Source organism: Pristiophorus japonicus, chromosome 32 (genome assembly GCF_044704955.1).
Source record: "Pristiophorus japonicus isolate sPriJap1 chromosome 32, sPriJap1.hap1, whole genome shotgun sequence".
Classification (NCBI taxonomy): domain Eukaryota; kingdom Metazoa; phylum Chordata; class Chondrichthyes; family Pristiophoridae; genus Pristiophorus; species Pristiophorus japonicus.
This window is the reverse complement of record NC_092008.1, coordinates 9,492,682-9,505,059: the sequence shown is the minus strand read 5'-3', so window position 1 is coordinate 9,505,059 and position 12,378 is coordinate 9,492,682. Positions and strand designations below refer to the sequence as shown.

The window sequence follows — 12,378 nt, the reverse complement described above, 5'->3', positions numbered from 1 at the left end:
GAGGAGGTTACAGAGATAGGGAGGTGTGCAGGGGCTGGAGGAGGTTACAGAGATAGGGAGGGGTGCAGGGTCTGGAGGAGATTACAGTGATAGGGAGGTGTGTAGGGACTGGAGGAGGTTTCAGAGGCAGGGAGGGGTGTAGGGGCTGGAGGAGGTTACAGAGACAGGGATGGGTGTAGGGGCTGGAGGAGGTTACAAAGATAGGGAGGGGTGTCGGGGCTGGAGGAGATTACAGAGATAGGGAGGGGTGTAGGGGCTGTAGGAGATTACAGAGATAGGGAGGGGTGTAGGGGCTGGAGGAGATTACAGAGATAGGGAGGGGTGTAGGGGCTGGAGGAGGTTACAGAGATAGGGAGGGGTTTCGGGGCTGGAGGAGGTTACAGAGATAGGGAGGGGTGTAGGGGCTGGAGGAGGTTACAGTGATAGGGAGATGTGTAGGGGCTGGAGGAGGGGACAGGAGCAGGGAGGTGTGTAGGGGCTGGAGGAGGTTACAGAGACAGGGATGGGTGTAGGGGCTGGAGGAGGTTACAGAGATGGGGAAAGATGTAGGGGCTGGAGGAGATTACAGATATAGGGAGGGGTGTAGGGGCTGGAGGAGATTACAGAGATAGGGAGCGGTGTAGGGGCTGGAGGAGGTTAGAGATAGGGAGTGGTGTAGGGCTAGGGAGGAGGTTACCGAGATAGGGAGTGATGTAGGGGCTGGAGGAGATTACAGAGATAGGAAGGTGTGTAGGGGCTGGTGAAGGTTAGAGTTAGGGAGGGGTGTCGGGGCTGGAGGAGGTTACAGAGACAGGGAGAGGTGCAGGGGCTGGAGGAGGTTACAGAGGCAGGGAGGGGTGTAGGGGCTGGAGGAGGTTACAGTGAAAGGGAGGAGTGTAGGGGCTGGAGGAGGTTACAGAGGCAGGGAGGGGTGTAGGGGCTGGAGGAGGTTCCAGAGACAGGGATGGGTGTAGGGGCTAGAGGAGGTTACAAAGATAGGGAGTGGTGTAGGGGCTGGAGGAGGTTACAGAGATAGGGAGGGGTATAGGGGCTGGAGGAGGTTACAGAGATAGGGAGGGGTGTAGGGGCTGGAGGAGGTTACAGTGATAGGGAGATGTGTAGGGACTGGAGGAGGGGACAGGGGCAGGGAGGGGTGTAGGGGCTGGAGGAGGTTACAGAGACAGGGATGGGTGTAGGGGCTGGAGGAGGTTACAGAGATAGGGAGAGATGTAGGGGCTGGAGGAGATTACAGACATAGGGAGGGGTGTAGAGGCTGGAGGAGGTTAGAGATAGGGAGTGGTGCAGGGCTAGGGAGGAGGTTACCGAGATAGGGAGGGGTGTAGGGGCTGGAGGAGATTACAGAGATAGGGAGGGGTGTAGGGGCTGGTGAAGGTTAGAGTTAGGGAGGGGTGTAGGGGCTGGAGGAGGTTGCAGAGATAGGGAGGTGTGTAGGGGCTGGAGGAGGTTACAGTGATAGGGAGGTGTGTAGGGGCTGGAGGAGGTTACAGAGGCAGGGAGGGGTGTAGGGGCTGGAGGAGGTTACAGAGACAGGGATGGGTGTAGGGGCTGGAGGAGCTTACAAAGATAGGGAGGGGTGTAGGGGCTGGAGGAGGTTACAGAGATAGGGAGGGATGTAGGGGCTGGAGGAGGTTACAGAGACAGGGAGGGCAGTAGGGGCTGGAGGAGATTACAGAGATAGGGAGGGGTGTCAGGGCTGGAGGAGATTACAAAGATAGGGAGGCGTGTAGGGGCTGGAGGAGATTAGAGATAGGGAGGGGTGTAGGGGCTGGGGAGGAGATTACAGAGACAGGGAGGGGTGTAGGGGCTGGAGGAGGTTTCAGAGACAGGGAGGGGTGTAGGGGCTGGAGGAGGTTACAGAGACAGGGATGGGTGTAGCGGTTGGAGGAGGTTACACAGATAGGGATGGGTGTAGGGGCTGGAGGAGGTTACTAAGAGAGGGAGGGGTGTAGGGGCAGGAGGAGTTTACAGAGACAGGGAGGGGTGTAGGGGCTGGAGGAGATTACAGAGATAGGGAGGCGTGTCAGGGCTGGAGGAGATTAGAGTGATAGGGAGGGGTGTAGGGGCTGGAGGAGGTTAGAGATAGGGAGCGGTGTCGGGGCTGGGGAGGAGATTACAGAGACAGGGAGGGGTGTAGGGGCTGGAGGAGGTTACAGAGATAGGGAGGGGTGTAGGGGCTGGAGGAGATTACAGAGATAGGGAGGGGTGTAGGGGCTGGAGGAGCTTACAGAGATAGGGAGGGCTGTAGGGGCTGGAGGAGGTTTCAGAGATCGGGAGGGGTGTAGGGGCTGGAGGAGGTTACAGAGACAGGGAGGGGTGTAGGGGCTGGAGGAGGTTACAGAGATAGGGAGGGGTGTTGGGGCTGGAGGAGATTACAGAGATAGGGAGGGGTGTAGGGGCTGGAGGAGCTTGCAGAGATAGGGAGGGGTGCAGGGACTGGAGGTGGTTACAGAGATAGGGACGGGTGTCGGGGCTGGAGGAGGTTACAGAGATAGGGAGCGGTGCAGGGACTGGAGGAGGTTACGAAGATAGGGACAGGTGTAGGGGCTGGAGGAGGTTACAGAGATAGGGAGGGGTGCAGGGACTGGAGGAGGTTACAGAGACAGGGAGGGGTGTAGGGGCTGGAGGAGGTTACAGAGATAGGGAGGGGTAAAAGGGCTGGAAGAGGTTACAGAAATAGGGAGGGGTGGAGGGGCTGGAGGAGGTTACGAAGATTGGGAGGGGTGGAGGGGCTGGAGGAGGTTACAGAGATAGGGAGGGGTGTAGGGGCTGGAGGAGGTTTCAGAGACAGGGATGGGTGTAGCGGTTGGAGGAGGTTACACAGATAGGGATGGGTGTAGGGGCTGGAGGAGGTTACTAAGACAGGGAGGGGTGTAGGGGCAGGAGGAGTTTACAGAGACAGGGAGGGGTGTAGGGGCTGGAGGAGATTACAGAGATAGGGAGGTGTGTCAGGGCTGGAGGAGATTAGAGTGATAGGGAGAGGTGTAGGGGCTGGAGGAGGTTAGAGATAGGGAGGGGTGTAGGGGCTGGGGAGGAGATTACAGAGACAGGGAGGGGTGTAGGGGCTGGAGGAGGTTACAGAGATAGGGAGGGGTGTAGGGGCTGGAGGAGATTACAGAGATAGGGAGGGGTGCAGGGGCTGGAGGAGCTTACAGAGATAGGGAGGGGTGTAGGGGCTGGAGGAGGTTACAGAGACAGGGAGGGGTGTAGGGGCTGGAGGAGCTTACAGAGATAGGGAGGGGTGTAGGGGCTGGAGGAGATTACAGAGATAGGGAGGGGTGTAGGGGCTGGAGGAGGTTACAGAGATAGGGAGGGGTGTTGGGGCTGGAGGAGATTACAGAGATAGGGAAGGGTGCAGGGGCTGGAGGAGCTTACAGAGATAGGGACGGGTGTAGGGGCTGGAGGAGGTTACAGAGATAGGGAGGGGTGCAGGGACTGGAGGAGGTGACAGAGATAGAGAGGGGTATAGGGGCTGGAGGTGGTTACAGAGATAGGGAGGGGTGTAGGGGCTGGAGGAGATTACAGAGATAGGGAGAGGTGTCAGGGCTGGAGGAGATCACAGAGATAGGGAGGGGTGTAGGGGCTGGAGGAGGTTAGAGATAGGGAGGGGTGTAGGGCTGGGGAGGAGGTTACAGAGATAGGGAGGTGTGCAGGGGCTGGAGGAGGTTACAGAGATAGGGAGGGGTGCAGGGTCTGGGGGAGATTACAGTGATAGGGAGGTGTGTAGGGACTGGAGGAGGTTTCAGAGGCAGGGAGGGGTGTCGGGGCTGGAGGAGGTTACAGAGATAGGGAGGGGTGTTGGGGCTGGAGGAGATTACAGAGATAGGGAAGGGTGCAGGGGCTGGAGGAGCTTACAGAGATAGGGACGGGTGTAGGGGCTGGAGGAGGTTACAGAGATAGGGAGGGGTGCAGGGACTGGAGGAGGTGACAGAGATAGAGAGGGGTATAGGGGCTGGAGGTGGTTACAGAGATAGGGAGGGGTGTAGGGGCTGGAGGAGGTTACAAAGATAGGGAGGGGTTTAGGGGCTGGAGGAGGTTACAGAGATAGGGAGGGGTGTAGGGGCTGGAGGAGGTTACAGAAATAGGGAGGGGTGGAGGGGCTGGAGGAGGTTACGAAGATAGGGAGGGGTGGAGGGGCTGGAGGAGGTTACAGAGATAGGGAGGGGTGTAGGGGCTGGAGGAGGTTACAGAGATAGGGAGGGGTGTCGGGGTCTGGAGGAGATTACAGAGATAGGGAGGGGTGCAGGGGCTGGAGGAGCTTACAGAGATAGGGAGGGGTGTAGGGACTGGAGGAGGTTACAGAGATAGGGACGGGTGTAGGGGCTAGAGGAGGTTACAGAGATAGGGAGGGGTGTAGGGACTGGAGGAGGTGACAGAGATAGAGAGGTGTATAGGGGCTGGAGGTGGTTGCAGAGATAGGGAGCGGTGTAGGGGCTGGAGGAGGTTACAAAGATAGGGAGGGGTGTAGGGGCTGTAGGAGATTACAGAGATAGGGAGGGGTGTAGGGGCTGGAGGAGATTACAGAGATAGGGAGGGGTGTAGGGGCTGGAGGAGGTTACAGAGATAGGGAGGGGTTTCGGGGCTGGAGGAGGTTACAGAGATAGGGAGGGGTGTAGGGGCTGGAGGAGGTTACAGTGATAGGGAGATGTGTAGGGGCTGGAGGAGGGGACAGGAGCAGGGAGGTGTGTAGGGGCTGGAGGAGGTTACAGAGACAGGGATGGGTGTAGGGGCTGGAGGAGGTTACAGAGATGGGGAAAGATGTAGGGGCTGGAGGAGATTACAGATATAGGGAGGGGTGTAGGGGCTGGAGGAGATTACAGAGATAGGGAGCGGTGTAGGGGCTGGAGGAGGTTAGAGATAGGGAGTGGTGTAGGGCTAGGGAGGAGGTTACCGAGATAGGGAGTGATGTAGGGGCTGGAGGAGATTACAGAGATAGGAAGGTGTGTAGGGGCTGGTGAAGGTTAGAGTTAGGGAGGGGTGTCGGGGCTGGAGGAGGTTACAGAGACAGGGAGAGGTGCAGGGGCTGGAGGAGGTTACAGAGGCAGGGAGGGGTGTAGGGGCTGGAGGAGGTTACAGTGAAAGGGAGGAGTGTAGGGGCTGGAGGAGGTTACAGAGGCAGGGAGGGGTGTAGGGGCTGGAGGAGGTTCCAGAGACAGGGATGGGTGTAGGGGCTAGAGGAGGTTACAAAGATAGGGAGTGGTGTAGGGGCTGGAGGAGGTTACAGAGATAGGGAGGGGTATAGGGGCTGGAGGAGGTTACAGAGATAGGGAGGGGTGTAGGGGCTGGAGGAGGTTACAGTGATAGGGAGATGTGTAGGGACTGGAGGAGGGGACAGGGGCAGGGAGGGGTGTAGGGGCTGGAGGAGGTTACAGAGACAGGGATGGGTGTAGGGGCTGGAGGAGGTTACAGAGATAGGGAGAGATGTAGGGGCTGGAGGAGATTACAGACATAGGGAGGGGTGTAGAGGCTGGAGGAGGTTAGAGATAGGGAGTGGTGCAGGGCTAGGGAGGAGGTTACCGAGATAGGGAGGGGTGTAGGGGCTGGAGGAGATTACAGAGATAGGGAGGGGTGTAGGGGCTGGTGAAGGTTAGAGTTAGGGAGGGGTGTAGGGGCTGGAGGAGGTTGCAGAGATAGGGAGGTGTGTAGGGGCTGGAGGAGGTTACAGTGATAGGGAGGTGTGTAGGGGCTGGAGGAGGTTACAGAGGCAGGGAGGGGTGTAGGGGCTGGAGGAGGTTACAGAGACAGGGATGGGTGTAGGGGCTGGAGGAGCTTACAAAGATAGGGAGGGGTGTAGGGGCTGGAGGAGGTTACAGAGATAGGGAGGGATGTAGGGGCTGGAGGAGGTTACAGAGACAGGGAGGGCAGTAGGGGCTGGAGGAGATTACAGAGATAGGGAGGGATGTCAGGGCTGGAGGAGATTACAAAGATAGGGAGGCGTGTAGGGGCTGGAGGAGATTAGAGATAGGGAGGGGTGTAGGGGCTGGGGAGGAGATTACAGAGACAGGGAGGGGTGTAGGGGCTGGAGGAGGTTTCAGAGACAGGGAGGGGTGTAGGGGCTGGAGGAGGTTACAGAGACAGGGATGGGTGTAGCGGTTGGAGGAGGTTACACAGATAGGGATGGGTGTAGGGGCTGGAGGAGGTTACTAAGAGAGGGAGGGGTGTAGGGGCAGGAGGAGTTTACAGAGACAGGGAGGGGTGTAGGGGCTGGAGGAGATTACAGAGATAGGGAGGCGTGTCAGGGCTGGAGGAGATTAGAGTGATAGGGAGGGGTGTAGGGGCTGGAGGAGGTTAGAGATAGGGAGCGGTGTCGGGGCTGGGGAGGAGATTACAGAGACAGGGAGGGGTGTAGGGGCTGGAGGAGGTTACAGAGATAGGGAGGGGTGTAGGGGCTGGAGGAGATTACAGAGATAGGGAGGGGTGTAGGGGCTGGAGGAGCTTACAGAGATAGGGAGGGCTGTAGGGGCTGGAGGAGGTTTCAGAGATCGGGAGGGGTGTAGGGGCTGGAGGAGGTTACAGAGACAGGGAGGGGTGTAGGGGCTGGAGGAGGTTACAGAGATAGGGAGGGGTGTTGGGGCTGGAGGAGATTACAGAGATAGGGAGGGGTGTAGGGGCTGGAGGAGCTTGCAGAGATAGGGAGGGGTGCAGGGACTGGAGGTGGTTACAGAGATAGGGACGGGTGTCGGGGCTGGAGGAGGTTACAGAGATAGGGAGCGGTGCAGGGACTGGAGGAGGTTACGAAGATAGGGACAGGTGTAGGGGCTGGAGGAGGTTACAGAGATAGGGAGGGGTGCAGGGACTGGAGGAGGTTACAGAGACAGGGAGGGGTGTAGGGGCTGGAGGAGGTTACAGAGATAGGGAGGGGTAAAAGGGCTGGAAGAGGTTACAGAAATAGGGAGGGGTGGAGGGGCTGGAGGAGGTTACGAAGATTGGGAGGGGTGGAGGGGCTGGAGGAGGTTACAGAGATAGGGAGGGGTGTAGGGGCTGGAGGAGGTTTCAGAGACAGGGATGGGTGTAGCGGTTGGAGGAGGTTACACAGATAGGGATGGGTGTAGGGGCTGGAGGAGGTTACTAAGACAGGGAGGGGTGTAGGGGCAGGAGGAGTTTACAGAGACAGGGAGGGGTGTAGGGGCTGGAGGAGATTACAGAGATAGGGAGGTGTGTCAGGGCTGGAGGAGATTAGAGTGATAGGGAGAGGTGTAGGGGCTGGAGGAGGTTAGAGATAGGGAGGGGTGTAGGGGCTGGGGAGGAGATTACAGAGACAGGGAGGGGTGTAGGGGCTGGAGGAGGTTACAGAGATAGGGAGGGGTGTAGGGGCTGGAGGAGATTACAGAGATAGGGAGGGGTGCAGGGGCTGGAGGAGCTTACAGAGATAGGGAGGGGTGTAGGGGCTGGAGGAGGTTACAGAGACAGGGAGGGGTGTAGGGGCTGGAGGAGCTTACAGAGATAGGGAGGGGTGTAGGGGCTGGAGGAGATTACAGAGATAGGGAGGGGTGTAGGGGCTGGAGGAGGTTACAGAGATAGGGAGGGGTGTTGGGGCTGGAGGAGATTACAGAGATAGGGAAGGGTGCAGGGGCTGGAGGAGCTTACAGAGATAGGGACGGGTGTAGGGGCTGGAGGAGGTTACAGAGATAGGGAGGGGTGCAGGGACTGGAGGAGGTGACAGAGATAGAGAGGGGTATAGGGGCTGGAGGTGGTTACAGAGATAGGGAGGGGTGTAGGGGCTGGAGGAGATTACAGAGATAGGGAGAGGTGTCAGGGCTGGAGGAGATCACAGAGATAGGGAGGGGTGTAGGGGCTGGAGGAGGTTAGAGATAGGGAGGGGTGTAGGGCTGGGGAGGAGGTTACAGAGATAGGGAGGTGTGCAGGGGCTGGAGGAGGTTACAGAGATAGGGAGGGGTGCAGGGTCTGGGGGAGATTACAGTGATAGGGAGGTGTGTAGGGACTGGAGGAGGTTTCAGAGGCAGGGAGGGGTGTCGGGGCTGGAGGAGGTTACAGAGATAGGGAGGGGTGTTGGGGCTGGAGGAGATTACAGAGATAGGGAAGGGTGCAGGGGCTGGAGGAGCTTACAGAGATAGGGACGGGTGTAGGGGCTGGAGGAGGTTACAGAGATAGGGAGGGGTGCAGGGACTGGAGGAGGTGACAGAGATAGAGAGGGGTATAGGGGCTGGAGGTGGTTACAGAGATAGGGAGGGGTGTAGGGGCTGGAGGAGGTTACAAAGATAGGGAGGGGTTTAGGGGCTGGAGGAGGTTACAGAGATAGGGAGGGGTGTAGGGGCTGGAGGAGGTTACAGAAATAGGGAGGGGTGGAGGGGCTGGAGGAGGTTACGAAGATAGGGAGGGGTGGAGGGGCTGGAGGAGGTTACAGAGATAGGGAGGGGTGTAGGGGCTGGAGGAGGTTACAGAGATAGGGAGGGGTGTCGGGGTCTGGAGGAGATTACAGAGATAGGGAGGGGTGCAGGGGCTGGAGGAGCTTACAGAGATAGGGAGGGGTGTAGGGACTGGAGGAGGTTACAGAGATAGGGACGGGTGTAGGGGCTAGAGGAGGTTACAGAGATAGGGAGGGGTGTAGGGACTGGAGGAGGTGACAGAGATAGAGAGGTGTATAGGGGCTGGAGGTGGTTGCAGAGATAGGGAGCGGTGTAGGGGCTGGAGGAGGTTACAAAGATAGGGAGGGGTGTAGGGGATGGAGGAGGTTACAGAGATAGGGAGGGGTGTAGGGGTTGGAGGTGGTTACAGAGACAGGGAGGGGTGTAGGGGCTGGAGGAGATTACAGAGATAGGGAGAGGTGTCAGGGCTGGAGGAGATCACAGAGATAGGGAGGGGTGTATGGGCTGGAGGAGGTTAGAGATAGGGAGGGGTGTAGGGCTGGGGAGGAGGTTACAGAGATAAGTGTGCAGGGGCTGGAGGAGGTTACAGAGATAGGGAGGGGTGCAGGGTCTGGAGGAGATTACAGTGATAGGGAGGTGTGTAGGGGCTGGAGGAGGTTACAGAGACAGGGATGGGTGTCGGGGCTGGAGGAGGTTACAAAGATAGGGAGGGGTGTCGGGGCTGGAGGAGATTACAGAGATAGGGAGGGGTGTAGGGGCTGTAGGAGATTACAGAGATAGGGAGGGGTGTAGGGGCTGGAGGAGATTACAGAGATAGGGAGGGGTGTAGGGGCTGGAGGAGGTTACAGAGATAGGGAGGGGTTTCGGGGCTGGAGGAGGTTACAGAGATAGGGAGGGGTGTAGGGGCTGGAGGAGGTTACAGTGATAGGGAGATGTGTAGGGGCTGGAGGAGGGGACAGGAGCAGGGAGGTGTGTAGGGGCTGGAGGAGGTTACAGAGACAGGGATGGGTGTAGGGGCTGGAGGAGGTTACAGAGATGGGGAAAGATGTCGGGGCTGGAGGAGATTACAGATATAGGGAGGGGTGTCGGGGCTGGAGGAGATTACAGAGATAGGGAGGGGTGTAGGGGCTGGAGGAGGTTAGAGATAGGGAGTGGTGTAGGGCTAGGGAGGAGGTTACCGAGATAGGGAGGGGTGTAGGGGCTGGAGGAGATTACAGAGATAGGGAGGTGTGTAGGGGCTGGTGAAGGTTAGAGTTAGGGAGGGGTGTCGGGGCTGGAGGAGGTTACAGAGACAGGGAGAGGTGCAGGGGCTGGAGGAGGTTACAGAGGCAGGGAGGGGTGTAGGGGCTGGAGGAGGTTACAGTGAAAGGGAGGAGTGTAGGGGCTGGAGGAGGTTACAGAGGCAGGGAGGGGTGTAGGGGCTGGAGGAGGTTCCAGAGACAGGGATGGGTGTAGGGGCTAGAGGAGGTTACAAAGATAGGGAGTGGTGTAGGGGCTGGAGGAGGTTACAGAGATAGGGAGGGGTATAGGGGCTGGAGGAGGTTACAGAGATAGGGAGGGGTGTAGGGGCTGGAGGAGGTTACAGTGATAGGGAGATGTGTAGGGGCTGGAGGAGGGGACAGGGGCAGGGAGGGGTGTAGGGGCTGGAGGAGGTTACAGAGACAGGGATGGGTGTAGGGGCTGGAGGAGGTTACAGAGATAGGGAGAGATGTAGGGGCTGGAGGAGATTACAGACATAGGGAGGGGTGTAGAGGCTGGAGGAGGTTAGAGATAGGGAGTGGTGCAGGGCTAGGGAGGAGGTTACCGAGATAGGGAGGGGTGTAGGGGCTGGAGGAGATTACAGAGATAGGGAGGGGTGTAGGGGCTGGTGAAGGTTAGAGTTAGGGAGGGGTGTAGGGGCTGGAGGAGGTTGCAGAGATAGGGAGGTGTGTAGGGGCTGGAGGAGGTTACAGTGATAGGGAGGTGTGTAGGGGCTGGAGGAGGTTACAGAGGCAGGGAGGGGTGTAGGGGCTGGAGGAGGTTACAGAGACAGGGATGGGTGGAGGGGCTGGAGGAGGTTACAAAGATAGGGAGGGGTGTAGGGGCTGGAGGAGGTTACAGAGATAGGGAGGGATGTAGGGGCTGGAGGAGGTTACAGAGACAGGGAGGGCAGTAGGGGCTGGAGGAGATTACAGAGATAGGGAGGGGTGTCAGGGCTGGAGGAGATTACAAAGATAGGGAGGCGTGTAGGGGCTGGAGGAGGTTAGAGATAGGGAGGGGTGTAGGGGCTGGGGAGGAGATTACAGAGACAGGGAGGGGTGTAGGGGCTGGAGGAGGTTTCAGAGACAGGGAGGGGTGTAGGGGCTGGAGGAGGTTACAGAGACAGGGATGGGTGTAGCGGTTGGAGGAGGTCACACAGATAGGGATGGGTGTAGGGGCTGGAGGAGATTACTAAGAGAGGGAGGGGTGTAGGGGCTGGAGGAGATTACAGAGATAGGGAGGGGTGTAGGGGCTGGAGGAGGTTACAGAGATAGGGAGGGGTGCAGGGGCTGGAGGAGGTTAGAGATAGGGAGCGATGTAGGGGCTGGGGAGGAGATTACAGAGACAGGGAGGGGTGTAGGGGCTGGAGGAGGTTACAGAGATAGGGAGGGGTGTAGGGGCTGGAGGAGATTACAGAGATAGGGAGGGGTGTAGGGGCTGGAAGAGCTTACAGAGATAGGGAGGGCTGTAGGGGCTGGAGGAGGTTTCAGAGATCGGGACGGGTGTAGGGGCTGGAGGAGGTTACAGAGACAGGGAGGGGTGTAGGGGCTGGAGGAGGTTACAGAGATAGGGAGGGGTGTAGGGGCTGGAGGAGATTACAGAGATAGGGAGGGGTGTAGGGGCTGGAGGAGCTTGCAGAGATAGGGAGGGGTGCAGGGACTGGAGGTGGTTACAGAGATAGGGACGGGTGTCGGGGCTGGAGGAGGTTACAGAGATAGGGAGCGGTGCAGGGACTGGAGGAGGTTACGAAGATCGGGAGGGGTGTAGGGGCTGGAGGAGGTTACAGAGATAGGGAGGGGTGTAGGGGCTGGAGGAGATTACAGAGATAGGGAGGGGTGTCGGGGCTGGAGGAGGTTACAGAGATAGGGAGGGGTGTTGGGGCTGGAGGAGATTACAGAGATAGGGAAGGGTGCAGGGGCTGGAGGAGCTTACAGAGATAGGGACGGGTGTAGGGGCTGGAGGAGGTTGCAGAGATAGGGAGGGGTGCAGGGACTGGAGGAGGTGACAGAGATAGAGAGGGGTATAGGGGCTGGAGGTGGTTACAGAGATAGGGAGGGGTGTAGGGGCTGGAGGAGGTTACAAAGATAGGGAGGGGTTTAGGAGCTGGAGGAGGTTACAGAGATAGGGAGGGGTGTAGGGGCTGGAGGAGGTTACAGAGACAGGGAGGGGTGTAGGGGCTGGAGGAGATTACAGAGATAGGGAGGGTGTAGGGGTTGGAGGAGCTTACAGAGATAGGGACTGGTGTAGGGGCTGGAGGAGGTTACAGAGATAGGGAGGGGTGCAGGGACTGGAGGAGGTTACAGAGACAGGGAGGGGTGTAGGGGCTGGAGGAGGTTACAGAGATAGGGAGGGGTGTAGGGGCTGGAGGAGGTTACAGAGATAGGGAGGGGTGTAGGGGCTGGAGGAGATTACAGAGATAGGGAGGGGTGTAGGGGCTGGAGGAGCTTGCAGAGATAGGGAGGGGTGCAGGGACTGGAGGTGGTTACAGAGATAGGGACGGGTGTAGGGGCTGGAGGAGGTTACAGAGATAGGGAGCGGTGCAGGGACTGGAGGAGGTTACGAAGATAGGGAGGGGTGTAGGGGCTGGAGGAGGTTACAGAGATAGGGAGGGGTGTAGGGGCTGGAGGAGATTACAGAGATAGGGAGGGGTGTCGGGGCTGGAGGAGGTTACAGAGATAGGGAGGGGTGTTGGGGCTGGAGGAGATTACAGAGATAGGGAAGGGTGCAGGGGCTGGAGGAGCTTACAGAGATAGGGACGGGTGTAGGGGCTGGAGGAGGTTGCAGAGATAGGGAGGGGTGCAGGGACTGGAGGAGG

At 58.7% G+C, this 12,378-nt stretch overlaps 1 protein-coding gene across 1 annotated transcript in view; it reads left to right on the top strand.

Moving 5' to 3' along the window:
• LOC139240567 (synapsin-1-like) overlaps positions 1 to 12,378 on the top strand; it is a 311,352-nt gene that overhangs the window by 194,096 nt on the left and 104,878 nt on the right. The gene's annotated exons all lie outside the window — the stretch shown is intronic.